This window comes from Schistocerca nitens, chromosome 5, assembly GCF_023898315.1.
Source record: "Schistocerca nitens isolate TAMUIC-IGC-003100 chromosome 5, iqSchNite1.1, whole genome shotgun sequence".
NCBI lineage: Eukaryota > Metazoa > Arthropoda > Insecta > Orthoptera > Acrididae > Schistocerca > Schistocerca nitens.
The window spans coordinates 759,558,906-759,576,667 of NC_064618.1; the positions used below are offsets into that span (position 1 = coordinate 759,558,906).

The window sequence follows — 17,762 nt, forward strand, 5'->3', positions numbered from 1 at the left end:
AAGAAGTTACTGGCCTTCAGGGTATTAAACAGTCAGACTAAACTGCAATTATGCAAAGTTATGATCAGACTAATCAGAACATGGAAGTGAAACATGGACATTATAGAGTACTGATGAGCTTCATTTTAATGCATGGAGCAGTTCAAGATAATAATGGTGGATATCTAGAACAAATGCTTTTATGAGTCATGATTTAGTGGAAGAAGACAAAGGATGACCATAAAGTGCCATGGAAGAGGTTATAAAAACTATTAGATGTAGTCGATGGCAGAGAACTACACTGGAGAGGGCAGATTTGAAGAAATTTGTTGAAGTGACTAATATGCACACAGACTCATAATGCCACATGAAGAAGAAGAAAAATATCAGTATTTCTACCTATAGTTCCCACAAAGAAACACTAGGAGGATAAAACTGTTCATAATTTAACAGTGTCATTCTACTCCTGTAGCAGATCACAATGTGGTGGTGAAAGTATGCAGTTGTATCAAAAGCAATATTCACTTGAGAAAACTACAGAATTAAAAGGATACAGATTGACTGGCCAATGCTTATCTGGAGTGGTACTTTTCATAGACAGACAAAAAGAACAAAATAACTGTTCTACCTTCTTCATCAAGGAGACAAAAGGGATAGTTTTGGGAAGGTTAGGATAGAGGGGCAGGTACTCAGACCTTACACTGAGGAGCACCCACTTGAAATGCTGAAGGTTTGCAGAAGTACAGGGTTGGCATGCACTATGTACTGTTTAACCTCCATTTACCCACATCTCCTCACCTCCAAGACAGCCTTGCCTTAGTTTGTTGGACTTATCAATGTCAGTGACAGTGGCGGCTCATGAATATACATTCTGGATGTTCCCAAATTTTTGGAATCAGGCAATTTCAGTGTGAAATTAATAGTATCTGCTGTATAATAGTTACGCGTATGAACAAATTTACACAACTACTGCCACTGTCAATAATAATAATAATAGTAATAAAAATAATATGCATTACTTGTCTGACAATAGAAGGAATTGTTTTTGTGGAATTTTGTTGTTTTGTGCACAAGTGCAGTTTAGAGCAAGAACAAAATGTGTAAGCTTTCGCTACTCTCTATTTCACATTTTTGTGTAAGTGGGTGTTTCTAAGCTTTTTAATTTTTTTGGTAAATTTCCCATGTCCCCAACATCTGTATTAGTTCCCAAATTAACTGTAGGGCTGAAAAATTAAACATTCTTACATTGCACCCACACAACAGCTTATGCTTATTGTATAGTTCTTTGTTAAATGTTTGCTTGTAATCTCGCTTATTTGCTTTCATCACTTTTGATCAATGGATCTGTTCTGGGAGGCTGCAGTTCTTTTGTGGCTAATTTTTCCTGGTAATTTACTTTTCTGTTAGCACTTAAAACAGATTCAACATAGTTCATGTTAACACTACACATTCCTCCACAGTAACCAACCAGTTCCAAACACGAACTACTGTTTATGGAAATAATTAAATTCAAGTAGTAATGTCTACCAACATAGTCAATTGACTAGAGTGCAAATGAGTTGCTGAGAACTACAAGGCCAAAAGCACACTGTTCTTGATCCCACATTTAAGTGAATATTAGAGGGACAAAACAGCTTTTTGTGAACACCAATACTCGTATATATACTGTGGGTCTACAGCACAGATAAACCTGACTCACCATACGATCAACGCATGTCAAAAGCATGAATAAATGCTAGGCTCAGAATTGATGATGATGTGCTTTAGGCCCTTATGGTTCTCAGTGCCTCAAATGGATCACAGTATGATAAAATCCAAAATTTGATATACTGTAACTCATCCAGAAATCCACAAAATAGGTTTTTCTGTCAGTACAACTATAACATATACTAAAGTACAATCTAATTATAGTACATAGCGAATGAACTGGCATATATGAGGAGTGTGCCAATGTCCAGCACGATTTATTCCAAATGAACACGGGTAAGTCTGCTGCAGTGTGCTACCACCTGGTTGCATTGACGTAAACTTGTAGTTGAGTGGAAGGGCTAGCTGTGCGTGCTGTGAACTGAGTACATTGATTATTGAATCCATATGTATTTGGCCTGTAAGGCAAATGTGCAAAAGCATCTTAAAATGTGCACAGCTGCAGGTGTGCTCGTGACACTGATGCCAAGTTTCACAGAGTCAAGAAGAGTACCAATGTTGCATAGCGTGGTAGATTCAGTGCCGTGTATTTCAGACTATTGTATCTATGTTATGTTTAACACCATTCAAAGAAAAGTAAACAATAAATCCACAAAGTGGCAAAAGTTGGGATGTTCACTTGCTCTTGTGCTCTTACACAGCAGCCGCTATTGGTCCGTTACCAATCTAAAACTTTACTCCTTCACATTTCAGTACAAGATCCCATACTACCATTAATCTACATCCATTTTCAATTAACCTCTGTGTAGAGCATGGCAGAGTACTTCCCATTGTACCAGTTATTAGAGCTTCTTCCCATTCCATTCACATATGGGGTGTAGAAAGACTATTTAAATGGCTCTGTGAATGCTGTAATTAAACTACTGTGAAGGGCCATTGTTTAAAGCCAATTTTTGAAAATTTCTTAGTAAGCTTTCTCAGAATAGTTTCCATCTATCTTCACATGTCTGCCAGTACAGTTTCTTCAACATCTCTGCAATACCATCCCACTGGTCAAACAAGCATGTGACTGTTTGTGCTGCCCTTCTCTGTATACATTCAGTATCCCCATTCAGGCCTATTTGGTATGGGTCCCACACACTTTAACAATATTCTAGGATGGGTCACTTGAGTAGTTTGTAAGCAATCTCCTCTGTAGACTGGTTACATTTATCTAGTGTTGTGCTAACAGACCAAAGTCTGCTATCTGCTTTACCCACAACCTAGCATATGTGATCATTACCCTTAGGTATTGTGGGAGTTTACTGATTCCAGCTGTGTCTTGCTGATACTATGTTCATAGCATATGTCATCTTTTCATTTTGTGAAGGGCACAATTTAACATTTCTGAACATTTAAAACAAGTTGCCAATCTTTGCATCACTTTGAAATCTTATCAAGATCTAACTGAATATTTGTGCAGATTTTTTTCAGACAGTACTTCATTGTAGATGAATGCATCATCAGCAAAAATTCTGAGGTTACTATTAATTTTGCCTGCAAGATAATTAATTTACAACATGAACAGCAAGGTCACTACACACTTATCTGAGTCACACTCAAAATTACTTTCACATATGTTAATGACTCTCCATTTGAGATACCATGCTGCTTCCTCTCTACTAAAAAATCCTCAAATCAGTCACAAATCTTGCTTGGTACTCCATACTGTCACCTTTTTGATAACAAGCATAGATGTGGTACTGAGCCAAATGCTTTTTAGAAACAGAAATACTCCATCTATCCAACTGCTTTGATCCCTAGCTCTCAGGACATTTCAAGGTTAGTTTTATATTTCTTTTGTTTCATGTGAGAATAGTGTGAGTTGGATTTCACATCGTCAGTGTTTGAAGAATCCATGCTGTTTGTCATGGGAGGTGGTCATTCTGTTTGAGATACCTCATTATATTTGAGCTCAGAATATATTCTAAGCTTGGATGGATTTCAAGGATAATGGACAGTAGTTTCATGGGTCACATCTGATACCTTCTTGTAGACAGACATGTCTTGTGCTTTCTTTCAACTGCTGGGCATGATTCTTGTTTGGGGGATCTATGGTAAATTATAGTTAGAAGAGACCCCACACTTGCTACAGAATCTGATGGGGTTCCATTGGGTCCTGGAGCTTTCATCTTGTTCAGTTTTAGTGATTTCAGCTATTTCTCAGCACCACTGACACTAACATCTATATCACTCATCTTTGCAGTGCTGCAAGAAATAAATTAGTGGCAATATCCCCGCATTTTCATTCATAAAGAAACATTTGGAAACCAGGTTCAGTATTTCTACTTTTGCTGTGCTACCCTTAATTTGAGTCCTTGTCTCGTCCATGAATGTCTGTACAGCCTTTACACAAGACAAGAATTTTCTTGAGTTTTGTGAGAGATCCTTCAGTAATATTCTGCTGTGGTAGTCACTGAAGGATTTGTTCATACAATGATGATGTACCATGGATGGCCCTCGCCTCATGAAATTTTCCACTATGTATGTGTCTATCAGGTCAACTATTCTTCTAATATTGAGGTAAAGTTCTTTTACATGATTCTCTTCAGAACTAAATGTTCTGCATTTCTTACTGAGATAAGACACTACTGCCTCTTTATATAGTTTGCTGAGAATATAAATCCTTCTACTTGTTTTAAATGCCCACTGTATTTGCTAATCATTGTTGCTTCAACAGCCTCTTTGTCACTGATACCAATTTCTATGTGGGCATTCTTTGTTGCTATACAATCTCATATAGTTTTATGATAGGTGAGCTTGTGAACAATCTTTTCCAGGTAGTTCTCAGATAATGCATTTAATAATGTTTCCCAAGATGTCTTGTCACACACACCACTCACAGAACTGTAATTTTCCCAGTTGAGTGTTGGATGGTTAAAGTCTCCTCCAATGATAATATGATTAGGGAACTTGCATGTTAGTGAATGTAAGTTTTCTCTAAAATTTTTCAGAAGGTGAGTCTCATGGATGACAGAAGGATCTGATTATAAGTTTATGCACACCCTTTATATTGAAATCTCGACCAGTTAATCTCGGTGGATTTAGTTTCTTGTCTCCAGTTAATCTCAGTTGATTTAGTTTCTTGTCTCCTGTGACAAATCTAGTGCCTCTATGTACCATTGGCATACCCTTTCAATGTACACTTAAATTTTCATTAAATATCTAAATGCTGTCAATATTGGGTCATAAGCAGCTCTCTGTGCCTAGTATAATGTGAACTCCACAGATTTTTAGGAGCACTTCAAACTATGGCACTTTGTTTCAAAGGATTTGGCAGTTAATTACTAGGATTTTAATACCCTCTACTATGGCAGAAGTCCAGCAACTAACAGTGTAACTTGTTACAGAACCTTCAAAGTCTGTGGTTGAGTTCTTCCACTGGACTCAGAACCATGGGGCCACAATCATTTCTGTGGACAGTATTGCAAATTTTAGCTTTGTTGAAACTCCTGGTCTTTTCAACCTTCTCTGTTAGCCACTGGAATGACGCAAGTGTGACTTCAGAGCCCAGATGATGAGCATCATTTGTTACAATGTATGCCTCAATGTGCAACTAATTCACCCTGTTATCTCAGCGTTGCTGAACTTGCCTTTTCACTCTTCAACATATTGAGTGACACCCTCAGGCATATATACTGACTGCATCTAGAGTTCCATCTCATTCCTTGCTGCCATTTCCCTAAGGAGTGCTGTTATTAGCCATAATTTTGAACTGCTGATGATATTCAATGGCTTAGTTTTGGTCTCAGTGAAAAGCAGCACATCAAACTTGTTGGTTAGGGGCATGCATATCACACTCACAGTTCTCCCTGAAATTCTCTATGTAAGGTGCTTATTCCTATCTCTGACATGCCTTTCTTTAAAGTGAACAAGTAGTGGTAGATCTCTTACTTCCTGTAAATGAGAGAGGATTCACAGGAGAGATAGTACTCGAGGTGCCTTTGGTATTTTTGATACTCAACACCCATTCACATCAGCTTATTATCATTTGACAGTAGCCAGAGTGATTTCTAGCTGCATCAACGAACCCATCCTGTGTTCAAGAATAGCATTCACAATGGGGCTGCATTGTGGATGGTGCAATGTTTTACAGAACAATAAACATTAAACTATATTTAAAATAAGCTTGCTGATTGTCTGTTTATTTCTGGATTTGTTAAGCTAGAATTATTACTAATTCCCTTCAAGAGCTGAAGCAATTAGTTACAGATAACCCTGGTATAAAAGTTACTAATTTTCTGAAACTTTTTTTGAGCCTATTCATCTATGCAGTAGCCATCAGAAAGATCGCGGGAGGCCCACATTGGCACGACGCGTCACGGACGGTAGTTGCCGCAAGTAGAGTCCTGTCCACCAGAGGTCACGTGAGAATTCGGAAGCGACCTCTGCCGGCATAACAACAACAACTCCGGCAGCACGGGCCGTGTGCAGTCAGTTAACATCGGGCATGCCTAGGACACAGTCCCAGTCTACGCTAAGTGAAGTGCGACGTAAACGTGAACAGTGTTACTACACAATTGGCGACGAGTAGGGTCGTTCTTTCATGTGTTCCGTCGTTGCTCCGGTTTCGCAGCTTCTCCACGACATGGAGGATTTGGTGCGAGTTTTGGTTGCGCAGCAGACGGAGCTCATGGCCACCATGAAACAAGTGCTTCCGGCGTTGCTCTCCACGCCGTCTGCTCCGGCGCAGTTCCCTCCTCCCTTTCCCCCGTATGACGAGACGGCGGAGGACTGGGACGCATATGAACATCGCCTTCGGCAGCATTTCCAGGCGTTTCATGTTGCCGATGCGGAGGTATGTTGTGCTCTCTTCTTGTCTTGGATATCTCCCTCGCTGTATCAAGTTTTGTGGCAGCTAGCGCCATTGCAGGAACCCTCGTCCTTGTCTTTTGACGCATTGTGTTCATTGCTGTCTTCATATTATCACCGCCGCACGCATGTTGTGGCGGCTAGGGTCGAGTTCTATCAATGCAAGAAGCAGCCCCATCAGTCTTACCGGGCGTGGGCCGCTACCCTGCACGGTCTTAGTCGCAAGTGTCATTTTGTCACGGAGCAGTCGCGAGAGTCGTATGCCTACGTTATGGTACGCGACGTCATTGTTCGTTTGGCCCCTGATAGGGAGGTCCGGCAACGGGCCCTGCAGTTAGAAGACCCTTCCCTCGAGGAAGTCCTGTCCATTGCTCAATCGTATGAAGTCTCTCACGCCACAGGTCAACAGCTGGAAGCGTGGTGCGATGTCGCGGAGGTTCAGGGTGGCACGGCCGCGTCCATTGTGTCCGGGGTGGACGACGTGCGAGCGGTACAATCCGGCCGTTACGGCCGCTCCCACACGGCGCGTAAACAAAATTCCGGCCGTCGGCCCCTGTTGCCATCCTGTGCGTCGTGCTATATACATCATGATCGGTCAGAGTGCCCCCAGCGTTGGGCCGTTTGTCGCAAATGTAATAAAAAAGGTCACATTGCTAAAGTTTGCCGCTCAGCCTCAAAAGAATCGAAGGAAGCATGTACAGAGGACATGGACGTTGACATTCAGGACGTTTCATCGGGCCAGGATCCCGACGCATCGGCACGCAAACTCTTTATCGAGGTGTCGGTTCAGTCGCGCCGGTTACAACTGCAAGTCGATACGGGCGCGGCAGTTTCGTTGTTGAATGCACAAACTTATTCCGTCTTTGGATCGCCCCGTTGGCGCCAGTTTACCGACATCTACGTGGTTATGGTAAACAGTTCATTCCCCTACTGGGTCAATTCACTACCGACGTGACTTACAAATCAGTCACTCGGCCTATTACTTTTATTGTTGTCAGTGATGCGAGCTCTGCTAACCTTTTTGGCCTGGATGCCTTTCAGGCTTTCGGTTTTTCTATTGCTGAAACCATACAGTTGGTCTCCGAAGACATTCCCTATCAATCATTGGAATCTTTGATCTCAGACTTTCCAGATATTTTTGAGGAGGGCCTGGGGCGTGTTTCAGATTTTGAAGCTCTCTTAACGTTGAAGGCGTCGGCTCGCCCGCGTTTTCTACGTGCGAGGCAGAGCCCCATGGCTCTCCGCCCTCAGGTAAAAGAAGAGCTATACCGGCTGACCGCCCTGGGGGTTGTTCTTCTCATTTCTTCTAGCGAGTGGGCTTCGCCCCTCATTGTTGTCAGGAAACCCTCAGGAAAATTACGTCTTTGTGGCGATTTCAAGGCCACCATTAATTCCCAATTGGTGGTGGACACCTATCCTTTGCCTCGTGCTGATGAATTGTTCTCCGCCGTGGCGGGAGGCCAATATTTTTCGAAAATCGATCTGTCGGAGGCTTATCATCAGATACCACTTGATGAGGACTCCAAACTGCTGGCGGTCGTCAACACCCTGTTTGGCCGTTACCAATACCAGCGGTTGGCCTTTGGAATATCCAGTGCCCCGGCGATATTCCAGCGTTATCTTGAGCATGTCACGTCGACAATCCCTCATTGTATTAATTACCTGGATGACATAATTGTCACAGGCCGCAGCACGAAGGAACACTTGCACAACCTTCGCACCCTCTTTCTCAAATTCAGGTCTGTGGGCTTGCGTTGCAACCTGCATAAGTCAACCTTCTTCCAATCGTCCATTGAGTATGTGGGTTACACCATCTCTCGGCACGGCATCCAGCCACTAGGAAGTTTGTTCCAAGGTATCGTCAACCTTCCTCGGCCCGCTTCGCTGAAAGAGTTACAAGCTTTTTTAGGCAAGATAGCCTATTACCACCGGTTCATTCCCAGGGCTTCCACTATAGCCCACCCCCTGTACTGCCTTCTGCACAAGGGTGTTCCTTTTGATTGGTCGCCTGCATGCTAGCGATCGTTCACCTCTTTGAAGGGCCTCCTCACGTCATCCCCTTGTTTGATTACTTTTGATCCCCATAAGCCGTTGGTCCTGGCTACAGATGCTTCGCAGTATGGCGTGGGGGCAGTCCTGGCCCATTGCAACGCAGATGGTTCTGAGCAACCACTGGCGTTTGCGTCTAAAACACTTAGTCCCGCACAGGCCCATTACTCCCAGGTGGAAAAAGAGGCTTTGGCCATTGTCTATGCTGTTACCAAGTTTCGCCCTTTCTTGTATGGCATGAAGTTTCAGTTAATCACTGACCATGAGCTGTTAATATCGTTATTTGGTCCCACCTCTCAGATTCCGGATATGGCGGCCCACAGACTACAGCGCTGGGCCTTGTTCCTCTCTAAGTACCATTATGACATTCATTTTCGCCCTACAGGAGAGCATGCCAACGCCGACGCTCTTTCCCGTCTTCCGGTGGGCCCGGATCCTACGTTCGATCGAGAGGAGATTATGTGTTTTCATTTGGATGTGGCGTCCCGCCAAGCGGTTGATGGCTTCCCGATCACTAGTTCTTGAGTCACCAGGGAAACGGCAGCTGACCTGGTTCTCCGGCAAGTAGTTCCCCTCATTCAGCAGGGGTGGTCATCCCGCCCTCCGGGCCGGGCCTCGGACCCTCTTCGTAATTATTTTCTTCTAAGAGACCGCCTCTCGGTCTTGGAAGGAGTTCTCCTTCTGGCTACCGATGATACAGTTCCTCGCGTCGTTGTTCCTGCAAGTTTACGAAGGGAGGTCCTCACGTTATTACATGCGGGGCACTGGGGTGTTTCCCGTACTAAAACCTTGGCTCGCAGACATGTGTACTGGCCCGGTATTGACAGAGAAATTGAGCACTTGGTGGCCGCCTGTTGCCAGTGTGTGAGCCAACAAGCATCTCCCAGGGCAGCATTCTCTTCATGGCCGCCGGCAACCCAAGCATGGGAACGTGTTCACATCGATTTTGCGGGCCCGTTTCTCAATGGCTTTTGGCTCATTGTCATTGATGCTTATTCCTGCTTCCCATATGTGGTTCGCTGTTCCTCAACCACTTCAGAAGTTGCAATCCAGGCACTAGCAAAAATCTTTTCTGTGGAAGGTCTGCCAATCACCCTGGTCTCGGACAATGGACCGCAGTTTATTTCGCAGACCTTCCAGGACTCGCATTCGGGAGGACGACGGTTCAATCCCGTCTCCGGCCATCCTGATTTAGGTTTTCCGTGATTTCCCTAAATCACTTCAGGCAAATGCCGGGATGGTTCCTTTGAAATGGCACGGCCGATTTCCTTCCCCATCCTTCCCTCACCCGAGCTTGCGCTCCGTCTCTAATGACCTCGTTGTCGACGGGACGTTAAACACTAATCTCCTCCTCCTCCTCCACCTTCCAGGATTTTTGTAGGCGCTTCGGTATTCGGCACGTTTGCTCTCCCCCCTTCCATCCACAATTGAATGGGGAACCCGAGCGCATGGTGCGCACATTTAAGACACAGATGAAAAACTATGTGCACGAATTTCCTGCAGAGGAAGCATTGACATTTTTCTTGACGGCATACCGGACCACACCAATGGGAGAACGCAGCCCCGCAGAGCTCCTCCATGGGCGTCAACCTAGGACTCTGCTGCACCTCCTCCGGCCTGGTCCTCGCCAGTCTTCACAAAACGGAGTACCTGGTTTTCCACTGGGTATGTCGGTCTGGGCCTGTGGGTTTGGTCGCAATCCACGTTGGATACCGGCGGTGGTCCTGCGCCGAAATGGCCGCCGGCTCTATACCTTGCAGGCGGGGGACTGGGTGGTACATCGTCACCAAAATCAGCTACGTCCACGTTCGGGCACCCACCGTCCGATCTCTCTCGGACACCGGCTTCCCCATTGCCGGCACCTGTGTTGGTTTCACAGGGGATGTTACCTCCTTTCCCCGCTGTGACTCTGCCGCACTGCGATGGTTCTCAGCCTTGGCAGCCTCCAGTAGCTCCAGCACCGGCATCGCCATTGTTCGAGATGCCCCAGCGAGAGCCGGCCCCCCTAGCAGGCCCGGTTTCTCAGGAGGCTGGTTCACCTGTGGTCGTCCCTTCCCCTTCGTCCCCGCCACTGGGTCTTGCCCCTCCCGAGGTGGAACAGGATCCGGAGTTCGACAGCTTGTCGCCCGTTCTGTCCCGGGCTTCGGCTGTGGGATGATTGGGGCCTCTTCGTGTGGGTCACTTCCAGCCGTATTCGAAGGTTCCGGCTCGAGGGTTGGCAGATCCCCTCGACTCCGGCCATCCAATGGATGTGGGGGTCATCGCTCCTGCCCGACGCTCCACCTTCTGACGCAGTGGATCACAGTGGCTTCACCCCCCGAAGGAGGAGGAGTGCAGTAGCCACCAGAAAGATCGTGGGAGGCGCACATTGGCACAGCGCGTCACGGACGGTAGTTGCCGCAAGTAGAGTTCCGTCCACCAGAGGGCACGCGAGAATTAGGACGCGACCTCTGCCAGCATAACAACAACAACAACTCCGGCAGCACGGGCCGTACCCAGTCAGTTAACATCGGGCATGCCTAGGACACAGTCCCGGTCTACGCTAAGTGAAGTGCGACGTAAACGTGAACAGTGTTACTACAATCTACATCTACATAGATACTCCGCAAGCCACTGTATGGTGCCTGTACCACTAGTAGTCATTTCCTTTCCTGTTGCACTTGCAAATAGAGCAAGGAATAAATGACTGTCTATATACCTCCATATGAGCCCTAATTTCTCATATCTTATCTTTGTGGTCCTTACATGCAATGTATGTTGGTGACAGTCAAGTCATTTGGCGGTCAACTTCAAATGCCGGTTCTCTAAATTTGCTCAATAGTGTTTCTTGTCTTCCCTTCAAGGATCCCTATTTGAGTTCCAAAAGCACCTCTGTAACAGTTACATGTTGCTCAGACCTACTAGACACAGATCTAGCAGCCCGCCTCTGAATTGCTTTGATGTCTTCCTTCAATCCACTGTGGTATTGATCACAAACACTTTAGTGGTAACTCAAGAATAACTCGCACCAGCATCCTATATGCGGTCTCCAGTACAGGTGAACTACTGTTTCCTAAAATTCTCCCAATTCCTCTAAATTTTCTCAGTAGTCAACCATTCACCTTCCCTACCACAGTTCTCATATGATCATTCTATTTCATATTGCTTTGCAGAATAATGCCCAGATATATAAATGATTTGACACTGTTAAGTATGACACTAGTGATACTGTATCTGAACATTACATGTTTGTTCTTCTACTTATCCACATTAATTTATATTTTTCCACATTTAGAGCTAGCTTGAAATTTTGTCTAAGTCATCTTGTGTCTTCCTACAGTCACTAAACTTTGGCACCTTACCATACACCACAGCACCATCAGCAATCAACCACACATTGCTGCACACCCTATCTGCCAAATCATTTATGTATACAGGGAACAATGGTGGTCTTATCACACTTACCTGGGGCATTCCTGACAATACCCTTGTCTCTGATGAACACTCACTGTTGAGAACAACATATGGGATACATTACTTAAGGAGTCTTCAAGCTAGTCACATATCTGTCAATTTATTCCATATACTCATACTTTCATTAACAGCCTGCAATGGGGCAGCATGTCAAATGCTTCCTGGAAAGCCAGATATATGGAATCTGCCTGTTGCCCTTCATCCATAGTTTGCAGTGTATCATGTGAGAAAAGGGCAAGCTGAGTTTCACAAGAACAATGTTTTCTAAAACCATCCTGATTTGTGGAAATAAGCTTCTCAGCCTCAAAAAAGTTTATTACATTTGAGCCAAGAATATGTTCAAGGATTCTGCAGCAAACCAGAGGTAGATCTGTTCTTTTACCATTCTTATATACTGGAGTCACATGTGGTTTTTTCCAGTCACTTGAGACTCTGCGCTGGGCAACAGATTCATGATAAAAGCAGGCTAGGTAAAGGATAAATGCCATAGAATACTCTCTGTAAAACTGAATTCAGCTTCCATCTGGACCTGGTGATTATTTGCTTTCAAATCTTTCAGTTGTTTGTCTATGCCAGGGGTGTTTATTACTATGTTGTCCATATGGGAAGCGGTCTGATGGTCAAATGACAGTATGTCTGTATGACTCTCCTGTGCGAACGATTTCTTGAACGTGAAATTTGAAACATTGGCTTTTGTTTTGCTATCTTCAACTGCCACACCAGACTGGCCAACAAGGAACAGAATAGAAGCCTTAGTCCTACCTAACGATTTTACGTAGGACCGGAATTTTCTCGGCTTCTCTGCTAGATCTTTTGCTAAGGTGTGAAAGTAGTAGAGATCTTTCCACAGATGCATGAATCTCTACAATCTTTGCTTGTAGTCATTTTTGCATTCCCTTTTGAACTGAGAACGCAACAGCCTCTGCTTCCTCAGCATCTAAATTTTGTTGCTAAACCTTGATGGGTCTTTTCCATCCGTATCCAGTTACTAGCTACATAACTCTCTAGACCACGATTTACAATCTGCTTAAACTTTGCCCATAATTCCTCTACATCTACCTTACTGGAACTAAGTGATGTCAGTTCACTGTCTAAGTGAGTTGCTGACAACTGGTTATCTGCTCTGTCTAGCAGAAACACTCTCCTAGCCTCCTTGAGTGATTTACTAACTTTCGTGATCACAGTTGCTGTAATGATATCATCATCGCTAATCCCCATTATATCTGACATTGTCAATAAGGGCCAGCCTTTTTGTAGCTACAGGGTCTAAGATATTTCCATTGTATGTGGGCTGCCAAACTGGCTGCTCAAGACAGTTTACAGAAAACGCATTCAAAAGTATTTCGTGTGACTCTTTGGTTGTACCCTCCACAATGAATCTGTAGACATCCCAGTCTATACTTGTTACGTTAAAGTCACCTCCAACTAATTTTACATGATCTAGGTATTTATGCAGTGACCGTAGACTTTCTTGAATGACTCTAGAACTGTCACAATGGAATCGAGTGTCTGGCAAAAACATCCAACCATTAACTTGGTTTCACTTACACCTGTTGCATGTGACCAGATAACTTCAATGTCACGCTCTACTTTGACCTCAATAGAGACAATATTTTTATCGACTGCAATGAACACTCCCCATCTGATGGCCTCTAATATGTCTTTTCGATATACATTCCATAACTTGCCAAAGATAGATACTGCCTACAGGAATATTAAAGAGACCTTTGGAGAAAAGAGAACCACTTGTATGAATATCAAGAGCTCAGATGGAAACACAGTTCTAAGCAAAGAAGGGAAAGCAGAAAGGTGGAAGGAGTATATAGAGGGTCTATACAAGGGCAATGTACTTGAGGACAATACTATGGAAATGGAAGAGGATGTAGATGAAGATGAAATGGGAGATATGATACTGAGTGAAGAGTTTGACAGAGCACTGAAAGACCTGAGTCGAAACAAGGCCCCGGGAGTAGAGAACATCCCATTAGAACTACTGACAGCCTTGGGAGAGCCAGTCCTGACAAAACTCTACCATCTGGTGAGCAAGATGTATGAGACAGGCAAAATTCCCTCAGGCTTCAAGAAGAATTAATAATTCCAATCCCAAAGAAAGCAGGTGTTGACAGATGTGAAAATTACCGAACAATCAGTTTAATAAGTCATGGCTGCAAAATACTAACGTTAATTCTTTACAGACGAATGGAAAAACTAGTAGAAGCCGACCTTGGGGAAGATCAGTTTGGATTCTGTAGAAATATGGGAACACGTGAGGCAATACTGACCCTATGACTTATCTTAGAAGCTAGATTAAGGAAAGGCAAACCTACATTTCTTGCATTTGCAGACTTAGAGAAAGCTTTTGACAATGTTGACTGGACTACTCTCTTTCAAATTCTGAAGGTGGCAGGGTTAAAATACAGGGAGCGAAAGGCTATTTACAATTTGTACAGAAACCAAATGGCAGTTATAAGAGTTGAGGGGCATGAAAGGGAAGCAGTGGTTGGGAAGGGAGTGAGACAGGGTTGTAGCCTCTACCCGATGCTATTCAATCTGTATATTGAGCAAGCAGTAAAGGAAACAAAAGAAAAATTCAGAGTAGATAGTAAAATTCATGGAGAAGAAATAAAAACTTTGAGGTTCGCCGATGACATTGTAATTCTGTCAGAGGCAGCAAAGGACTTGGAAGAGCAGTTGAACGGAATGGACAGTGTCTTGAAAGGAGTGTGTAAGATGAACATCAACAAAAGCAAAACGAGGATAATGGAATGTAGTCGAACTAAGTCGGGTGATGCTGAGGGTATTAGATTAGGAAATGAGACACTTAAAGTAGTAAAGGAGTTTTGCTATTTGGGGAGCAAAATAACTGATGTTGGTCGAAGTAGAGAGGACATAAAATGTAGACTGGCAATGGCAAGGAAAGCGTTTCCAAAGAAGAGAAATTTGTTAACATCGAGTATATATTTAAGTGTCAGGAAGTCGTTTCTGAAAATATTTGTATGGAGTGCAGCCATGTATGGAAGTGAAACATGGATGATAAATAGTTTAGACAAGAAGAGAATAGGAGCTTTGGAAATGGGGTGCTACAGAAGAATGCTGAAGATTAGATGGGTAGATCACATAACTAATGAGGAGGTATTGAATAGGATTGGGGAGAAGAGAAGTTTGTGGCACAACTTGACTAGAAGAAGGGATCTATTGGTAGGACATGTTCTGAGGCATCAAGGGATCACCAATTTAGTATTAGAGGGCAGTGTGGAGGGTACAAATAGTAGAGGGAGACCAAGAGATGAATACACCAAGCAGATTCAGAAGGATGTAGGTTGCAGTAGGTACTGGGAGATGAAGAAGCTTGCACAGGATAGAATAGCATGGAGAGCTGCATCAAACCAGTCTCAGGACTGAAGACCACAACAACAACAACAACAACAACTTGCCAAATATCTCAGAACTTTCCACTTTGGGTTTCAGCCAGCTCTCAGTCCCAATAATAATCTGTGTGCGAGAACTTTCCTGGAGTGCAGTAAATTCAGGAACTTTATTATGAATGCTTTGATAGCTTACTGATAAAATTTTGACAGTCAAAGTGTGTGTATTCTGAACGCCTTTTGACTTCCCTTGCTGCGTATTGACTGGTTTGACTGGTGAGTGTTCATCAGAGCACCTCAAACTACTGTCTAGCCAAAAAAACTCTCATGTGCACTCACAAGTACTGTGATACCTGAGTAGCTGCTTCCTTTGTGTAGTGCAACCTATCATGGACAATCCTACAAATCCCCACAGGATAACACAGGTCTAGAAAGCTGCAGCCAAGACTTTCACGGAGTTGACAGAGCCTTTGGCTGACACCCTACTTTCAGCTCTAAACCAAAGCACCCTAATCAGCTCTGGGAACAATGTCGCAAATTGTGAGCTATGTTCGCATCCCATGCATGAGGCCGGCAGTCTTCACCACCTCCGTCAGCTGCCTGTATGAACTGAAGATGGCCTCAGAACCCGTGTGACAGGTGTCGTTGGTGCCAGTTTGAGCCACAATTTGCAGATGAATACGCCCTGCACAGCCACAGGCAAAGCCACCTCCATGTCTCGGATGAGGCCCACCAGCAGATGTACCAAATGCACATTGGCTTTCTTTCCACTCCTGAATGCTATCTGCCTAATGGGCTCCATAACATGCTTAACATTGCAGCTCCCAATAACTGCCACGTGCCTGCTCAGCCCCTGCTGAAAGGGTGGCCACCTGTCCACTCACAGGGTGACTGGGTGAATGGAGGTGGCCCGTCTCCACATTGGTCATCCAGCTTGAGCGACGCAAACACATTACCATCCGCCACTCATGCACCAGTGAGGGCAGGTCCACAGCATCGGGTGCACTAGGAGGTGCTTTGGAAGCAGAGCCTGTGGGCAAAACAAGCAACACCTAAGGTGTCCCATGCAGTGTGCCAGATTCTCTGCCATCGTTATACCCTGAGGCAGAGCCTGAAGGTGACTAATCGTAGCCAAAAGTGCACTTAGCTGTTCAAGAACTATTGCCAGTTCCTCCTGCATCCACACACAGCATGCACAGAAGTAAACTATAAACGCAGACAGGTTCTTAGATATGCAACTTGCTACACTCCTGAGATTTCACCTATGGAGACTGATACATTAATGAGCTATGTAGCTGGCTGTTGCATGAGAAACTGTGGCACTACAGACTGAATGAATTTACACTTATAAAAATGTGAGATTAGACCTCTTTAACAGAAAAACATGCATAAAATTTAATAAACACACTATGAGGAAAACAGAGAAAGATGAACACTTAACTTGCTGCTCTGTAGATGTATATCAGCTGAGAGCTGTCACTAACAAACTTACAAACAGTGTTAAATGCAGATATATACACTCCTGTTGAAAATTAAGACTAAATATATGAAAATATATTAGTTATAACATGCTATAGTAACTTAATCTAAAACATCTAATTACTACAAAATAAATGCAATACACTTGTAACTTCAAAAAATTCGCAAAAATGCATCTTTATTTACATTAATGTACACTGAAATTTGTGATGAACAATTCTTTGAACAATAACTGTGAATTACAAAAGCCTATATTGATCATACAATGTAAGCTTTCACGGCCGGTATTGTCTTCACTTAAAACTTCCGGGCTGATAGGCCGTGGTCGAAGTATAAAACTCTCTCCTGATGTTTTGTCTCCGACTGCAGGAGACATCCTCGGAGGCGAGCAGTTCGCCGCTTTACCTCCGAGGAAGTCTCCTGCAGTCGGAGACGAAACGTCAGGAGAGAGTTTTATACTTCGACCACGGCCTATCAGCCTGGAAGTGAAGAAAAGCCTATATTTTACAAAATAAGTAATGCACAATCAACAAAACTTCTCAAAAATGTGCATATGCAAGCAGCTGTTTTTCACATAACTATGCAATGAATTTAGTGGATGATTGTGAACAAAGATTGCCAAAAAGCATGATTTAAGTTTACAATTGATGATGTAGTAAATGTTTTTCATGACACTTGTAAATGTCAAAAATACATAATATATCCTGATATACATCAGTATTGATGCAGTGAATTGAAGATTATGAGAGAATGACATGAACAACAAATTATCAGAACCCATAATTATGAACCTGTTATACATGATCTCACACAAAGGGAAATCCAAAAGTCAGTCTGTATATGTAAATTAGTGTGTGATTGCAAAGATTTTTTTACTTAGCTGAATTTGTGACACATTCAACACTGACGTACCAAAGATGAACACAATTGTGAAAACTG

The 17,762-nt window shown here is 43.7% G+C and overlaps 1 protein-coding gene across 2 annotated transcripts in view; it reads left to right on the forward strand.

Annotated features, from left to right (window-relative positions):
* Positions 1-17,762, forward strand: part of LOC126260074 (B9 domain-containing protein 2) — a 190,201-nt gene that overhangs the window by 168,695 nt on the left and 3,744 nt on the right. The window lies entirely within an intron of this gene.